Source organism: Odocoileus virginianus, unplaced genomic scaffold, assembly GCF_023699985.2.
Source record: "Odocoileus virginianus isolate 20LAN1187 ecotype Illinois unplaced genomic scaffold, Ovbor_1.2 Unplaced_Contig_21, whole genome shotgun sequence".
In the NCBI taxonomy this organism is placed as follows: Eukaryota; Metazoa; Chordata; class Mammalia; order Artiodactyla; family Cervidae; genus Odocoileus; species Odocoileus virginianus.
Window position 1 is genome coordinate 1,022,967 of NW_027224338.1, and position 17,922 is coordinate 1,040,888.

Sequence of the window (17,922 nt, forward strand, 5' to 3'; positions counted from 1 at the left end):
GCTCAGTCATGTTGAACTCTTTGCGACCCCATGGACTGCAGCATGCCAGGCCTCCCTGTCCATCACCAACTCCCAGAGCTTACTCAAACTCATGTCCATCAAGTTGGTGATGCCATCCAACCATCTCATCCTCTGTTGTCCCCTTCTCCTCCTGCCTTCAATCTTTCCCAGCATCAGAGTCTTTTCAAATGAGTCAGTTCTTCACATCAGGTGGCCAAAGTATTGGAGCTTCAGCTTCAACATCAGTCCTTCCAATGAATATTCAGGACTGATTTCCTTTAGGATGGAAAAATAAAGTCTGTCACTGTTTCCATTGTTTCCCATCTATTTGCCATGAAGTGATGGGACCAGATGCCATGATCTTAGTTTTCTGAATGTTGAGTTTTAAGCCAACTTTTTCACTCTCCTCTTTCACTTTCATCAAGAGGCTCTTTAGTTCTTCGCTTTCTGCCATAAGGGTGGTGTCATCTGCATATCTGAGGTTATTGATATTTCTCCCAGCAATCTTGATTCCAGCTTGTGCTTCATCCAGCCCAGCATTTGCATGATGTACTCTACATATAAGTTAAATAAGCAGAATGACAATATACTGCCTTGACACATTCCTTTCCTGGTTTGGAACCAGTTTGTTGTTCCATGTCCAGTCTTAACTGTTGTTGTTTGGCCTGCATACAGGTTTCTCAGGAGGCAGCTAAGGTGGTCTGGTATTCTCATCTCTTGAACAATTTTTTCAGTTTATTGTGTTCTACACAGTCAAAGGCTTTGGCATAATCAGTAAAGCAGAAGTAGATATTTTTCTGGACCTCTCTTGTTTTTCTGTGGTCCAAGGAATGTTGGCAATTTGATCTCTCGTCCCTCTGCCTTTTCTAAATCCAGCTTGAACATCTGGAAGCTCATGGTTCACGTACTGTTGAAGCCTGACTTGGAGAATTTTGAGCACTACTTTACTAGTGTGTGAGATGAGTGCAATTGTGTGGAAATTCAAACATTATTTGGCACTGCCCTTCTTTGGGATTGGAAGAAAACTGACCTCTTCCAGTCCTGTGGCCACTGCTGAGTTTTCCAAATGTGCTGGCATATTGAGTGCAGCCCTTTCACAGCATCATCTTTTAGGATTTCAAATAGCTTAGCTGCAGTTCCACCACCTCCACTAGCTTGTTTGTAGTGGTGCTTCCTAAGGGCCCTTGACTTTGCCTTGTAGGATGTCCGGCTCTAGGTAAGTGATCATAACATCGTGGTTGTCTGGGTCATGAAGATATTTTTTGTATAGTTCTGTGTATTCTTGCCACATCTTCTTAATATCTTCTGTTTCTATTAGGTTTATACCATTTCTGTCCTTTATTGTATCCATCTTTGCATGAAATATTTCCTTGATATCTCTAATTTTCTTGAACAGGTCTTTAATTTTTCCCATTCTGTTGTTTTCCTCTATTTTCTTTGCATTGATCACTGAGGAAGGTTTTCTCATCTCTCCTGTTATTCTTTGGAAGCCTGCATTCAAATTGGTATGTATATTTTTCCTTCTCTCCTTTGCCTTTAGCTTTTCATCTTTCTCAGGTATTTATAAGGCCTCCTCAGACAACCATTTTGCCTTTTTGCGTTTCTTTTTCTTGGGGATGGTCTTGATTACTGCCTCCTGTACAGTGTCACGAACCTCTGTCCATAGTTCTTCAGGTACTCTATGAATCTAATCCCTTGAATCTATTTGTCACAAAAAGAAAATTTCACAAGCTGAGAAGATAATAACCAAACCTAGAATGTCTTAGTGATTTTTTTTGTTTGGCTAAGACATAAGCCATTCTTGTGACTTTTTGTTTGGAGCAATCCATGTCCCATAAACTCTTTGAGGGGGGAAACTTTTATTTTTACTAAAATATTTTAGTTAAGTAGAACGGTTTGGTGAGCTCTGGGGACTTTAATAAAGTAATTGTGGATTCTGGGAGGAACTACATACAAAACTTGACTTCCTTGGATACTGTCAGGCTTTCTATTGTAAAGAGTAAACTACAAGATCTAAGAACATGACCCGGATGCCTCTTTTTGTAGGAGTCATTTATTAGCCATGGAAACCCTGAATATGTAAGAATATTTCTTAATTAATCAAGGATTGGCTTCTTCAAGTGAATGCCTAGGAGACAGAAAAATGAAAAAAAGACTAAAACTTGAGTCTTAGAACTTACTCACCAAGATGAAGGGTAAGGTATGGTCTAGCATGAAAAATGCTGGACCGCGAGATTATCACATAAGAATCAGAGTTACTCTTGGTGTGTCCACAGTAAAATGATTTCCAGGAGAAATTATTCTTAAAGTCAACATCTGGAATTCCCTTATATTCTTCTGTTAAGCCACTTTCCTGATTTCTCAAGGGTGGCTTGTTCCCAAGTCCAATGTGAAAACAGACATATTCTAAGCCATGGTGAAGTCAGCCTTGTTCATGCCTACCCAATTTTGACATTGTTATATATACTTGACCAATGTTTTAAGATATAGTAAAAGGGCAGAAAGATAAAAGGTTTTGAAAGGATCACATATGCAGATTGAATCTCAGGCCCTGACAACTGTAAGGAAAGACAGTGTTGGACTGCTAATGAGCCCTGGGAAGTGTCTGGCATTTATGAATACAAACATTTCTATCATTGCTACTAAAACTCAAACTCACAAGAATACATTGTTGAAATAATATTTTTGTCTTGAAGTAGTAGGTATAGCTGCTCTTTTTCTCCTTCTCCTTATTTATCTACCTACCTATTTATTTATATCCTACCTTCTCCTGAAAAGAGTTTAAAGTACTCTACAAAAGGGCACATAGTAAAAGCAAGGTCCAATGCAACTAAAATACATGGGAACAATTAGGCAAAAGGAAAAATACAGGTAGGGAAGCAAGATGCAACGGGGATTAGGGTTGTGACAAAATGTGTGACATGAAGTTTACTATGCTTGATAGAGGTAGACCACAAATTTGGTCTATGCTTTCAACCAACATTTGTGAAGAGAGAAAAATGATTGACTACATGAATGTACAGAAGGTTAAAACAAAGTACTTTTTCAGAAAAGCTAATAGAGGGTGAAGAATAACTAATTGGGGCAAAAGAACTAATGGGGCAAAAGGTGGTCAACTGTTGCAAGAGTCATAAATTTCCTAGTAGCTATGGATATTCGTCTTTGTTTCTGGAGATCCTTTGAGTGAATCATTTTAATTGTCTTCTGTGGTCTGGAATAGTCTTTGGGGGAAAATTCATCGTATCTATCTATGTACCTATCCATCAATCTAAGAAATGATATATATAATAGCCCTTAAAAATGTTTCCTTCATGTTTTCTCTCATTTATTTATTTCCAGTTCATGTACCTTGTATTGATATTTAGAAGTCTAACATGTGAGACTTAGAATATAAGGCTACATTCATTTACAGTCTGGTCATGGACCTGCACCAGCCAAGGTTCATGTGTAATAGCAACTTATTTCTAAGCTTGTCAATTCTGTCTAAATTAATGTGGAGCATACAATTCCAGAAAAGTTCAATAGAAATTACAGCATAACTTCTAGTATCCTCTATATTAACTACTGTGAAAAATGTGGGAGCCTTTCTTACCACCTAAACTTGTATTTTTATGCGGTTGATTTTTTTAAAAAAATCATTCAAAAGTAGCATTGAAATGTGTTACCTATTTGGGTATTTTGGTCCATTAACTTTTTCCAGTGGTTTTTCCAATTAAAATTACATTGATGCCATATGGCATCTATTTGTATGCTAAAACTCCCTAACTCTTGAAAGAAATGTCAACACAGATTGAGCAGAGGGAGTGAGTTCAGTGGTTCTAGTCACTAGTTCCATCAAGTACTAATTTCCATGGTTCAGTTTTTTCTCATTTGAAAGATTAGTATACTTTTTTAAAGAACAGTTTTACATTTAAACAAAAGTCAAGCTGATAATACAGAGGTCCTATTTGCTTTCATTTCCCTGCACAGTTTCCTCTATTATTAATATTATTAGCATTAATATGTTATAGTTCTTGTAATTAGTGATTGAGTATTGATATTATTATTTACTGAAGTCCATTGTTTATGTTTTTTCATTTATTTTTATTAGTTGGAGGCTAATTACTTTACAGTATTGTAGTGGTTTTTGCCATACATTGACATGAATAAGCCATGGATTTACATGTGTTCCCCATCCCGATCCCCCCTCCCACCTCCCTCCGCATCCTATCCCTCTGGGTCTTCCCAGTGCACCAGCCCTGAGCACTTGTCTCATGCATTCAACCTGGGCTGGTGATCTGTTTCACACTTGATAGTATACTTGTTTCAATGCTATTCTCTCAGAACATCCCACCCTTGCCTTCTCCCACAGAGTCCAAAAGTCTGTTCTATACATCTGTGTCTCTTTTTCTGTTTTGCATATAGGGTTATCATTACCATCTTTTGAAATTCCATATATATGCATTAGTATGACCAACCTAGACAGCATATTAAAAAGCAGAGACATTACTTATGCCAACAAAGGTCTGTCTAGTCAAGGCTATGGTTTTTCCAGTGGTCATGTATGGATGTGAGAGTTGGACTGTAAAGAAAGCTGAGTGCTGAAAAATTGATGCTTTTGAACTGTGGTGTTGGAGAAGACTCTTGAGAGTCCCTTGGACTGCAAGGAGATCCAACCAGTCCATCCTAAAGGAGATCAGTCCTGGGTGTTCATTGGAAGGACTGATGCTGAAGCTGAAACTCCAGTACTTTGGCCACCTCATGTGAAGAGTTGACTCATTTGAAAAGACCCTGATGCTGGGAGGGATTGGGGGCAGGAGGAGAAGGGGATGACAGAGGATGAGATGGTTGGATGGCATCACTGACTCAATGGACATGAGTTTGAGTAAACTCCGGGAGCTGGTGATGGACAGGGAGGCCTGGCGTGCTGCAATTCATGGGGTCGCAAAGAGTCAGACACAACTGAGCTACTGAACTGAACTGAACTGATACTGATACTGATACTGTATTGGTGTTTATCTTTCTGGCTTACTTCACTCTGTATAATGGGCTCCAGTTTCATCCATTTCATTAGAACTGATTCAAATGTATTCTTTTTAATGGCTGAGTAATATTCCATTGTGTATATGTACCATAGCTTCCTTATCCATTCATCTGCTGATGGGCATCTAGGTTGCTTCCATGTCCTGGCTATTATAAACAGTGCTGCAATGAACATTGGGTGCACGTGTCTCTTTCAGATCTGGTTTCCTTGGTATGTATGCCCAGGAGCGGGATTGCTGGGTCATATGGCAGTTCTATTTCCAGTTTTTTAAGGAATCTCCACACTGTTCTCCATAGCAGCTATACTAGTTTGCATTCCCACCAACAGTGTAAGAGGGTTCCCTTTTCTCCACACCCTCTCCAGCATTTATTGCTTGTAGACTTTTGGATAGCAGCCATCCTGACTGGCGTGTAATGGTACCTCATTGTGGTTTTGATTTGCATTTCTCTGATAGTGAGTGATGTTGAGCATCTTTTCATGTGTTTGTTAGCCATCTGTATGTCTTTTTTTTCCATTTATTTTTATTAGTTGGAGGCTAATTACTTTACATCATTGCAGTTGTTTTTGTCATACATTGAAATGAATTAGCCATAGATTTACATGTATTCCCCATCCCGGTCCCCCCTCCCACATCTGTATGTCTTCTGTGGAGAAATGTCTGTTTCGTTCTTTGGCCCATTGTTTTGATTGGGTCATTTATTTTTCAGGAATTGAGCTGCAGGAGTTGCTTGTATATTTTTGAGATTAATCCTTTGTTGCTTCATTTGCTATTATTTTCTCCCATTCTGAAGGCTGTTTTTTCACCTTGCTTATAGTTTCCTTTGTTGTGCAAAAGCTTTTAATTTTAATTAGGTCCCATTTGTTTATTTTTGCTTTTATTTCCAGTATTCTGGGAGGTGGGTCATAGAGGATCCTGCTGTAATTTATGTCGGAGAGTGTTTTGCCTATGTTCTCCTCTAGGAGTTTTATAGTTTCTGGTCTTACATTTAGATCTTTAATCCATTTTGAGTTTATTTTTGTGTATGGTGTTAGAAAGTGTTCTAGTTTCATTCTTTTATAAGTGGTTGACCAGTTTTCCCAGCACCGCTTGTTAAAGAGGTTGTCTTTTTTCCATTGTATATCCTTGCCTCCTTTGTCGAAGATAAGGTGTCCATAGGTACGTGGATTTATCTCTGGGCTTTCTATTCTGTTCCATTGATCTATATTTCTATCTTTGTGCCAGTACCATACTGTCTTGATGACTGTGGCTTTGTAGTAGAGTCTGAAGTCAGGCAGGTTGATTCCTCCAGTTCCATTCTTCTTTCTCAAATTGCTTTGGCTATTCGAGGTTTTTTGTACTTCCATACAAATTATGAAATTATTTGTTCTAGTTCTGTGAAAAATACTGTTGGTAGCTTGATATGGATTGCATTGAATCTATAGATTGCTTTGGGTAGTATACTTATTTTCACAATATTGATTCTTCCAATCCATGAACACGGTATATTTCTCCATCTATTTGTGTCCTCTTTGATATCTTTCATCAGTGTTTTATAGTTTTCTATCTATAGGTCTTTCGTTTCTTTAGGTAGATATACTCCTAAATATTTAATGCTTTCTGTTGCAGTGGTGAATGGAATTGTTTCCTTAATTTCTCTTTCTGTTTTCTCATTTTTAGTGTATAGGAATGCAAGGGATTTCTCTGTGTTAATTTTATATCCTGAAGCTTCACTATATTCATTGATTAGCTCTAGTAATTTTCTGGTAGAGTCTCTAGGGTTTTCTATGTAGAAGATCATGTCGTCTGCAAACAGTGAGAGTTTTACTTCTTCTTTTCCTATCTGGATAAAAGGAATCCACATAGTTTACTTTAAAATTTACTCTGTTTCACAGTTCTGTGGGTTTTAACAAATGCATTATTTCTTGTATCCTCTATTAGTATATCATACAGAACTCTGTTACCATCCTAATAATATTTGTGTTTCACCTGTTTACTCTTTCTCCCCACCTCTCCACCATCCTCAAATCCCTGGTTACTGATCGTAGTTTCCCAATAGTTTTGCCTTTTCCAGAATGCCAAATATTTGGAACCATATAGTATACAACTTTTAAAAACTGACTTCTTTTACTTAGCAATAAATGATCTAAAAGTCTTCCAAATCTCTTTGTGGCTTGATAGCTCATTTCTTTTTATTGCTAAATAGTATTCCATTGTGTGGATATACCACTGTTTATCCTTTGAAGGGTATCTTGCTTGTTTCTAGTTGATTATAAATAAAGACTCTGTAAACATTCATGTGTAGCTTTTTGTGTGAACTTGTTTTCAATTTGATCCAACAAATATCTAGGAGCACAATTGCAGGATCATAATTTTATTTGTAATAAACTGCCAAACTGTCTTCTAAAGTGACTTTGCTACTTTGCATTCCCATCAGCAATGTTGTGCTGCATCTTTGTCAGCATTTGGTATTGTCAGTATTAAGGATTTTAGCCATTCTAATAGCTGTGTATTGGTATCTCATTGTTGGCTTAGTTTGCAATTCCCTAATTGCATAAGATATTGAGCATATTTTCTTATGGTTATTTGCCATCTACATATTTTGATTGATGCGATATTTGTTCATATCTTTTGTCCATCTTTAAATGAATTGTTTATTTTTTTATTGTTGAATTTTAACAGTTCTTTGTTTATTTTGGGTATAAGTCCATTATCAGATATATTTTGCAAGTATTTTCTCACAGGGTGTGATTTGTTTTTCCATTCTAACAGATGTTTGTCTCTTAATTCTTTTAACAAAACAAATGTTCTAAATTTTAATAAATTCCAGCTTATCAATTGTTTATTTCATGTATTGTACTTTTGATATTCTATCTAAAACCTTATTGCTAAACTCAGAGTAATCAAGACCTTTTCCCATGTTATCATCTACAAGTTTTATAATTTATATTTAGGTCTACAGTCCTTTTTGAGTTAATTTTTATGAAGAGTGTAAGGTCTGTATCTAAGATTTATTTCTTTTCATATAAGTGTCTAGTTGTTTCAGAACTATTCATTGAGAAGACTATCTGTTTTTCATTGAATTGCCTTTCTTCTTTTTGTCAGTTTATTTCAAGGTTTTGTATTCAGTTCCATTGATCTATTTCTTTATTCTTTTGCTAACACTCTGTTGTCTTGGGGGCTTCCCTGGTGGCTCAGACAGTGAAGAATCTGCCTGCAGTGCAGGAGACAGAAGAGACCTAGGTTCAAGCTCTGCATTGGGAAGATCCCTGGAGGAAGTCATGGCATCCCAACCAGTATTCTTGCCTGGAGAATTCCATGGACAGAGGAGTCTGGCAGGCTACAGTCCATGCGGTTGCAAAGAGTCAGATACCAGTGCATGACTAACCCTTTCGCTTTATGCCATCTTGATTACTGTAACTTTATAAGAATTTCTTGTCCCTCTTTGAAAATTTATTTTGGTCCCAATGTTTCTCATGTATCTGATTGTAGGTATAGGCACTTTGAGAAAACAATAATAATTAACAATTTGATTGTCTAGTAGTTCTTCTTTTTAAAATTTTCAATATTGTATTAGTTTCAGGTGTAGAACACAGTGATTCAGCATTTTTTTTCAGATTATACTCCAGTATAAATTATTACCAAAGGGGAGAGGGAAGGGACACAGTACAAATTAGGGGTATGGGATTAATAGACACAGTACTATATATAAAGTAGATAAGCAACAAGGATATACTGTATAGCACAGGGAAATATAGCCATTATCTTATAATAATTTAAAGAAATTCTTGAACTTGGGTGTCCCAGTCCTGTGATTTTGTAATTCTTCAGTGTTTTGATGTCTATTCTGGGTCTTTTGTCTTTCCATATAAATTTTAGTATTGTTATCCACAAGATAACCTGCAAGGATTTTGACTGATATTCCATGGAATGTATAGATCATGTCTGAAAGAATTTACTTCATAATAATATTGAGCCTTTCGATTCATGAACAGAGAATATCTCTCCACTTATTCTTATACATATTTTATTAAAATTATATCTAAGCTTTCCGTTGGGGATGCTAATGTAAATGATATTGTATTTTCCATTTGAAATACCAGTTCATCATTGTTGGTGTATAGAAAACAATTGACTTCTGTAAATTAACTTTGTATCCTGCAACTGTGCTATATAAGCTTATTAATTCAAGCAGAGTTTTATATCAGTTCTTTGCGATGATCTGTATAGACAAGCATGTCATTTTTGAACCACAACAGCTCATTTTTTCCTTTCCCATCTGTGTATATTTAATTTCTTTATCTTATCTTAATGTGTTAGGTAGGACTTTAAATACAATATTCAGTAGAAGCACTAAAAGGAACATCCTTGCCTTGTTCCCTGATCTTAAGTTAGGGAGCAAGCCTCTAATTCCTCACCATTAAGTATGATATTAGCTGTAAGTTACTTTATTAAGTAGAGAAATTTCCCCTCTATTTCTAGTTAACTGAGAGTTTTTATCATGAATGGTGTTGGATTTTGGTAAATGCTTTTTCTGTACCTATTGGTACAATCATGTGATTTTTCTTCTTTATAGCCCATTAATATGATGGATTATATGAACTGATTTACTAATATTTTATTGTGGGTTTTTGCATTTATATTTGTGAGAAATATTGGTATCTAGCTTTCCTTTCTTATAATGCCTTTATCTGGTTTTGGTTTTAGGGTAATGATGGTCTCATAGAATGAATTAGGAAATGTTCTCTCTGCTTGTATTTCCTTGAAGAGATTGTAGAGTTGGTATTCTTTCTTCCTTAAAATGTTTGATAGAATTCACCCGTGAAACCATCTGGACCTGCATTGCTTTTGGAAGTTTATTAATTGATCACTTAATTTCTCTGATGAACAGAGAATAATTCAGTTTGCCTATTCGTCATTTTGTAAGTTTTGGTGGTTTTTGTCTTTTAAGCAATTGGTGGTGCATTTTATCAAGTGTACCAAGTCCTGGGACATAGAGTTGTTCATAATATTCATATATTATCCTATTAATATCCATATGATTATTAATAATGACCCCTCTTTCATTTCTAATATTAATAAATTGTATCTTTTGTTTTATTCTTGATTAGCCTGGCCAGATATTTTAAAATTTTATTTATCTTTTCAAAGAACTAGCTTTTTGTTTCATTGGATTTATCTATAGATGTTTATTTTCAATTTCACTGAATTTTGCCCTAATTTTTTATAATTTGTTTTCTTTTACTTGCTTTAGGTTTATATTGCTCTTAATTCTCTAGTTTTGTTTGGTGAAATCTTAAATTATTGATCTGAGATCTCTTTTCCTTTTCTAATATAAGCATTCAATGCTACAAATTTCCCTCTAAACACTGCTTTTGCTACATCACACAAATTTCAGTAAGTTGTATGGTCATTTTCATTTAGTTAAACATGTTTAAAAATTTCTGTTAAGACGTTTTTTGTCCCACATGTTGTATTGAAATGTGTTGTTTAATTTGCAGAGGATTGGATATTGTCCTACCTTTCTGTTACTGACTAGTAATTTAAATTCGTTGTGGGCTAAGAATATTATTTGTATGATTTCTGTGCTTTTAAATTTGTTAAGGTGTATTTTATGGCCAAGTGTTACAGTCTGTTTTGCTGAATGTTCCAAGTAAGCCTGAGAATGTATATTCTGCTGTTGATGGATGAATTATCCTGTAAGTGTCAATTAGATCTAGTTCATTGATGATGCTAATCAATTCAACCATGTCTTTAGTTAGTTTCTGCATGATGGATTTATTAGGTATTGATAGATGGGTGCTGATGTCTCCAACTATAATTGTAGGTTTGTATATATAAGAATTATGAGGAAAAAGAATTAATGTCTTTTTGGAGAATTGACCCTTCAGATTATGTGACACCCTTTTTTATTCTTGACAATATTCCTTCTTCCAAAGTGTGCTCTAGAACTAATTTGGCTATTCCAGTTTTTTCTATCTGGTGTTAGTATGATATGTCTTTCTTCATCCCTTTATCTGTATCTTTATATTGAAGATGTGTTACCTTAGACAATCTATAGTTGGGTTTTATTTTTATGTTTATTCTGATCATCTCTATCTTATACTTTTTGTATTTAAACCATTCACATTTAAAGCAATTAGTGAGGTTATGTGTTAATATTCATCATTTATAAATGCTTTTGTTTATTGCACATATTATTTTTTTTGGCTATTTTTAATCTTCCTCTCTTTTTTTGCCTTCTCGGTCTTTAACTGAAGCCTGAGATATATGATTCCATCTTTTTCTCCCCTTTTAGTATATCAATTACGCTTCATTTTGAAAATTTTTAGTGGTTCCTGTCAAGTTTGCAATATGCTTTCTAAACTACTCTAAGTCCACTTTCAGGTCTACACTAAATTGCTTCACTGGTAGTTCGAGTGCCTTATAATATTCATTTTACTTATCCATGTACTATAATCACCGATACATTATTGCTGTTATTACTTTGAACAAAGTTATATGTCAAATCATTTTTTTAAAAAAAGAAAAGGTTTTATTTTACCCTTATATAAATTTCTTTTCTGATGCTCTTCCTTTCTTTATGTAGATCTGAATTTCTGGTTTATATACTTTTCTTAAAAAACATATTTTTAACATTTTTTTGCAAGCCATGTTTACTGATGACAAATTTCTTCCATTTTTGTTTATCTGACAAAGTTTTTTTGTTTTCCTTTTTGATGGTTATTTTGCTGGAAAGAGAATTCTAGGTTGTTGTTTTTTCTTTCAATGCAAGATATTTCCTTTTACTTTCTTCTTTCTTGCATTATTTCTGATGAGATGTTCAACATAATTCTTATTCTGTTCCTCTATAGGTAAGATTTTTTTTTCCCTCTGGCTTCTTAGAAGATTTTCTCTTTGTCTTTGATTTTTTACCATTTGAATATGGTATGCCTTAGAGCAGGTACTTTGGTATTCAACCTGCTTGTAATTCTGAGTTTCATGGGTCTGTGGATGGTATCTATTATGAATTTTGTGAAATTTTTTGTATCATTTCCTCAAATATTTCTTTTGCTCTCTTTTATCTTTCTTCTCTTTCTAGAATTGCAATTATACATATTTTAGAGTTTTCGATTTGTCCCACAGTTCTTGGATGTTCCTTTTTGCGTCCCGTTTGTTTTTTTCTCTCCATATTTTCATCTGGGAAGTTTCTATCACCATTTATTTAAGCTCACTGGTTCTTTCCTTGGTCGTTTCCAGTATACTGATAAGCCTATGAAAGGCATACTTCACTTCTGTTTGTGTTTTTGATTGCTAGCATTTCCTTTTGATATTTCTTGGCATTTCTGTCTCTGTATTTACATTATCCATATGTTCTTGTATGTTGTCCATTTATTCTGTTACAGCTCTTAACATATTAATGCTAGTTATTTTAAATTTTGTGTCTGATATTTCCAAAATCTGTGCCATATCTGAGTGTGGTTATGATAATTGCTTTGTCTCTTCAGACTGTTTTTTTTTTTTTTTGCATGGCTTATAATGGTTTGTTAAAAGCAGGATATGATACAGGGTGGTAGGAACTGAGATAATTAGACTTTCAGTGTGAAGTTTTATGTTAATGTGATTTGGAGTTTGGCTATTTATTGTTTGCTGTAGTCATAGATGCCAGAGACTTTAGTTTCCTCTGGTTTCTATTTTATTTTTTTTCACCTATTTTTGGTGGGTTTCTCTAAGAACTCCTTCTTAAATAGAATCTCTGTCTTTCTGATGGTAAGGTATGGGAGGAGTTGAAGTGATGTATGATATTACAATTAATCAGTCTTTTAGTGGCCTTAAGTCCATGGACTGTAACCCTTATAATTTTTTCAGCCTTTTTTCCCTCACTTTAGGTGTTCCAGAAAGGCTAGAGGGGACTGGAGTTGTCTAAGTGCACTTCCTCTAGGTTTATTCGGCTCTGGTAAAGTTGTGTCCCTTGGAAAACAGGCATTTGTTATGGAGAATGTTCATGGTATATTTATAAATTATTGCTTTTCCTCTGCCAAAAAAACAAGGTTTTTCTTAGATCTTAACCATGAGAACTCTGTGTGTTTTCTTGAGGTAAATCCCATGGGAATGTGGGAGACCCACAAAATTGAGTACCCAAGAGTTTTTAACTCTCAAGTCAGTTCCCATTCAGGCTCTAGCGATTTGTCTGAATTACTGTGTGAGTGTTCTGAGTAGTTTATGACCAGTGGTGTCTGCTTCAGGTTAGCAAATCTCAGCTGTGGTTTGCTCTATTTGCCTCTCTTTCCAGATTTCAAGGTAGCAGTTTGCCCTGTGACCTCAGTTCCCTGAACAGTCTAAGAATAATTGATTTTCAGTTTGTTCATTATTATCTTGTTGAGAATGGGAATGACAATTTATAATTTCCAAGTTCTTTACATGTTGTAGCCAAAACCAGAAGTCTCCCAATGTCCAGTTTTCAAGACTGGAGCATGTGGAATTGGCAGGGATATTGGTGTTAAGAATGACTACATTCAAATTTAAGCCATGGTATTCATCTAGAGATATTATCTTGTCTGAGTCACTTAATCTGTCTGAAACTCAATATCCTCACCAGTCAAAAATAGTTCTAAATACATAGGGTTGTGTTAAATTTAAATAAGAGAACATATGTGAGCAGGTTCATCATAGATCCTGGCATGTACTTTACAGGTATCTCATAAATGTCAGTTTCCTTTTTACATTAAGGTACCTGTGTTTGAAAACAAAGACTGTTTGAAGTCCAACCCATTGTGTAACATTTATCCTAGGAATTTTAAAAGTTCTTATGAAGTCTTTGCCATTCTTACAATGTTGAAAAAACTACCTTGAAAAAAGTAACTTGCCTCTATAAGATTGCTTTATTCTTAAGGCCTTGAAGGGAACTCAATGGTTTATTTATTCCTCTCTCCAAACTGCAAGTATACTCTCCTTAAAAAAAAAAAAAAAGAAGTCCAGTCTTCTACTGAAAAGACCCTTGAAAGCACATTTTTTTTTTGGTCTGGGTCTGAATAAAGAAACATCTGCACTGAGTACTAAGGACAGTCATTTTGCTCTGGTGATAGGATATACATCCTGGGTTGGAATAGGGGAGAAGTTATTGATTCGTTTAAAGAGAGGTGATAGTTTGATTGTACATGTTATATATCAAACCATATTGGAGAGTTGTGTCCCTTTTGGAGCAACATAATTTAAGAAGGAAGTTGGTAACAGTCAACTGTGTCCAAAAACGGTGACCAGGGTAGTAATGAGGGCATTAGTAAATCTAGAAACCTTGCTATATTTGGATGTGTATTAATTTATTAGATGTATTTATCTGTATCATCTCTCTATATAGTGTTAAAAATAGAATGTTTTCTGTTTGGTGCCAAATTTTTCAGAATATCTCTGATTTTACATTGTTCCAATTTTTCCTGAATATAATGCTTGACTTCTTCCCAGGAAAGAGACAGAGGAAAACCTCTGCTAGCATTAAGTGTACATTATTATCTGACCAAAGAAAAATCAGTGGGCTGGACATTTTTTGCAGTAATTCTAGCTCTTGGCTTCATTTCAGGAAACCTCAAGTTGCCAACTTCAAGCTGAGCATCACTTTTCACCTAGTGTTGGTTCCTATAAGTCCCCAAGGTGTCTTTGCTTGGGTAGTTATGGTTTGGGCTGTTGTCCTGTGATATAGAAGTAAGGGGGTTGGGTAAAACCCAGAGATGTGCTAAGTGGATTCTGAGATGTGAAAGTTGGAGCAGGGAGCACATGTGAGTTTGAGGTTGAATATGAACCTCTAGCCCTTTCCCCCTGCAATATGTGTTGTTGTTATTATTTCTGGAGAAGAGTTCATGATCTTTTATAATTTTCTTTTCCTATTGATTCAGCAGTGGTAGTAACAGAAACTTAAAACAGTTATGGCATATAGTGTATGGAATTTCACTGTCATATATCTTGCACATTAGAGAATAAATTGCACTGTGTCAAAGAGGAAATTTGCCTTGTAGAGAATTCATTTTAGGGTAGCTTTGATGACTTGAGATACACAGGGTAGCATCTCAGCAGCCGTCTTCCTTCTCTGACCTTATGCAGCCCCAAGACAGAGATGAAAGTACAATTGGCTTTAGCTGCAATTTCTCCCAGTACTTTTTTCCATTTGGAGAGGGGAAGCTGATAGAAATATAACGAGCTTAAGAATGAACTTGACTTTCAAAGATTTTTGAGAACGTGTGTGTTTGGCCATACGGCTGAGGGCAGCTAGAGTGGGAGACAGTAGTTTGAGTTGACTACTTCTGCTTTGCATGACTGTGGGAAAGTGCTTAAATTCTGCTTGCCTCAGTTTCATCATCTATAAAGTGGGGATTGCAAAACCAAACTCAGAAGATTATGGTAAAAAGCGGATGTTGTAATATACTTGGAAATGCTTTGTAAACGCTATGCATGTGTTTTCAGTTGCTCCAGTCGTGTCTGACTCTTTGTTACTCTAGGGACTATAGCCTGCCAGGCGCTCTGTCCATGGGATTCTTCAGGCAAGAATACTTGAGTGGGTTGCCATCCCCTTCTTCAGGAGATCCTCCCAACCCAGGGATCGAAGCTGCATTTCCTGTCTCCTGTGACTCCTGCATGGCAGGCGGATTCTTTACCACTGAGCTACCAGGGAAGCCCCACTTAAAAGGTATATGGTATAGCATTTAAGGGCTTCCCAGGTGGCACTGAGCCACCAGTAGTCATATATAGGTGTGAAAGCTGGACCATAAAGAAGGCTGAGCATTGAAGAATTGATGCTTTTGAACTGTGGCATTGGAGAAGACTCTTGAGAGTCCCTTGGACAGCAAGGAGATCAAATCAGTCAATCCTAAAGGAAATCAACCTTGAATATTCATTGAAAGGACTGATGCTGAAGCTGAAGCTCCAGTACTTTGGCCACCTGATGGGAAGAACTGACTCATTTGAAAAGACCCTGATGCTGGGAAAGATTGAAGGCAGGAGGAAAAGGGGACGACAGAGGATGAAGATGGTTGGATGGCATCACTGACTCAATGGACATGAGTTTGAGCAAGCTCCAGGAGTTGGTGATGGACAGGGGAAGCCTGGTGTGCTGCAGTCCATGGGGTTGCAGAGTCAGACACGACTGAGTGACTGAACAACAACAGGTGGCGCTAATGGTAAATAATCTGCCTGCCAATGTGGAGTTCAATCCCCGGGTCGGGAAGATCCCCTGGAGAAGGAATGGCTACCCACTACAGTATTCTTGCCTGGAGAGTCCCATGGACAGAGGAGCCTGGTGGGCTACAGTCCATGGGGTTGCAAAGAGTCGAACACAACTGAAGCAACTTAGCATGCACACACATACCTTATACTTTCAAGACAAGGATAGTGTATTATTTATCTCCATCTACCTAGCACTTATATACCCCTAGTACCTAGCACAGAGTCTAGTAGTAATAAAGGATTGGTAGCTAAAATTAATGACTAGTTTTAAATATTCAAATTTCTGAGGATTTTGAAGAATTACTTGACTGGTCCTTTGGATTGCATTAGAAAATCTCTTGAGTTCATTCAATGTTTAGATTCAAGGATTGAGAACAGTGTATGAGGTTAAGACTGTTATAGACAAGCTTTCCAAGAAGTTCTTAATATTCTAAACAACAAAAGTCACAAATGAACACTTAGCAATTGATGAAAATGAAGATTAACTTTCTCAAGTGGGCTTGGAAACCCAGTACAATTGCTTTGGCATCTGCTCAACATTGCTGCGCGTGGTCATAAACCCAAGGGAAGAATCTAGTATGTGTGTTCTACCTTGTGAGGGATCTGGGGCAGATGGTGGTGGTACAACCTAGAGCTCACTTCTGCCACAGATGACTGAGATGTTTGGCTAAGTGATCCCAAGGAGCAGATGGAATGCAGTCTCTCTAGGTAGTCTGAAAATGGTAATAATTTGATTTTTCAAGGCTGAAATGGCATCATTTGGGGATACATCTGTTGTGGACCTCTGTTCTTTGGAAGGAAATGAAAGAAAGTGCTAAGTTAATTTTAAAAGTCTTGGGAAACTTGATTATTTTTGTTTTTAAACTATGTCTTATTTCTTGAAAAATCTATTATTGTTGTTTTCCTTTCTCTCATAAGAAATGCAGAACTCTGATTATTTGAGATAAATTGTGTCTAGAGGGCTTCAGTTTGGAGAAAATGGGATGGTGACATTATTACTTTCTCTCTCAAACCAGTGACACTAATCAGGCCTTATGCCAAGGGTTAGGGGCAGCAGATGTAATCCTGAACCCATAGTCTCTGTAGAGTGGATAAGGCTTCCAAGCCATGTGGAAGCCGAACTTACCAAGGAAGCTTAGCTATTATCCTTCCAGATGTTCAGCTTGCAAATAGGAGAGGTGTTATTTTCAGTATCAAATGTATAGATAAGTACATGCCTTGTTTTTTTCATCCTCATACCCGTTTAGGGGATAACTTCCATTTTCGGGTCTGGCAATCTGTCAGATAGCTCCATTTAAAGTTATCTACCAAAATGATTAAATTGGTGATAGCTTTTATTCTTGGCTAAGAACTTGCCTTTCCTCCAGAGATGAACAGGCTTAAATCGTTATGTCAGTTTATATAGTATATGGTTTGTTGTCAAATATTTATCTTTGTCTAAAAATGAAATGTCTTGAAATACAATTTCTTTTTAACTGAATAAATCAATGAGAGAAAAAGAACTTCTCATTTAGCCAATTTTTAATCGATATTTTTATGAGAGGCCAGAATGTTAACTGAATCCTGACTTTTGTCATTTGAAATATAATTTGTGTGTTTAAGAATTTATGTACACATCAAGGTTTGGACTTCATGTTCAGAAAGGAAAATTGATTTATAGGAACAAACAACTGCAGGAGTAGAGGCAATGCCAGAAGTAAACATGAGTCAATTATTTAAGGCAAATGGG

At 36.1% G+C, this 17,922-nt stretch overlaps 1 protein-coding gene across 1 annotated transcript in view; it reads left to right on the top strand.

The window, feature by feature from the left end:
- The window catches only part of GPC3 (glypican 3), a 443,947-nt gene that overhangs the window by 214,416 nt on the left and 211,609 nt on the right, over positions 1-17,922 (top strand). The window lies entirely within an intron of this gene.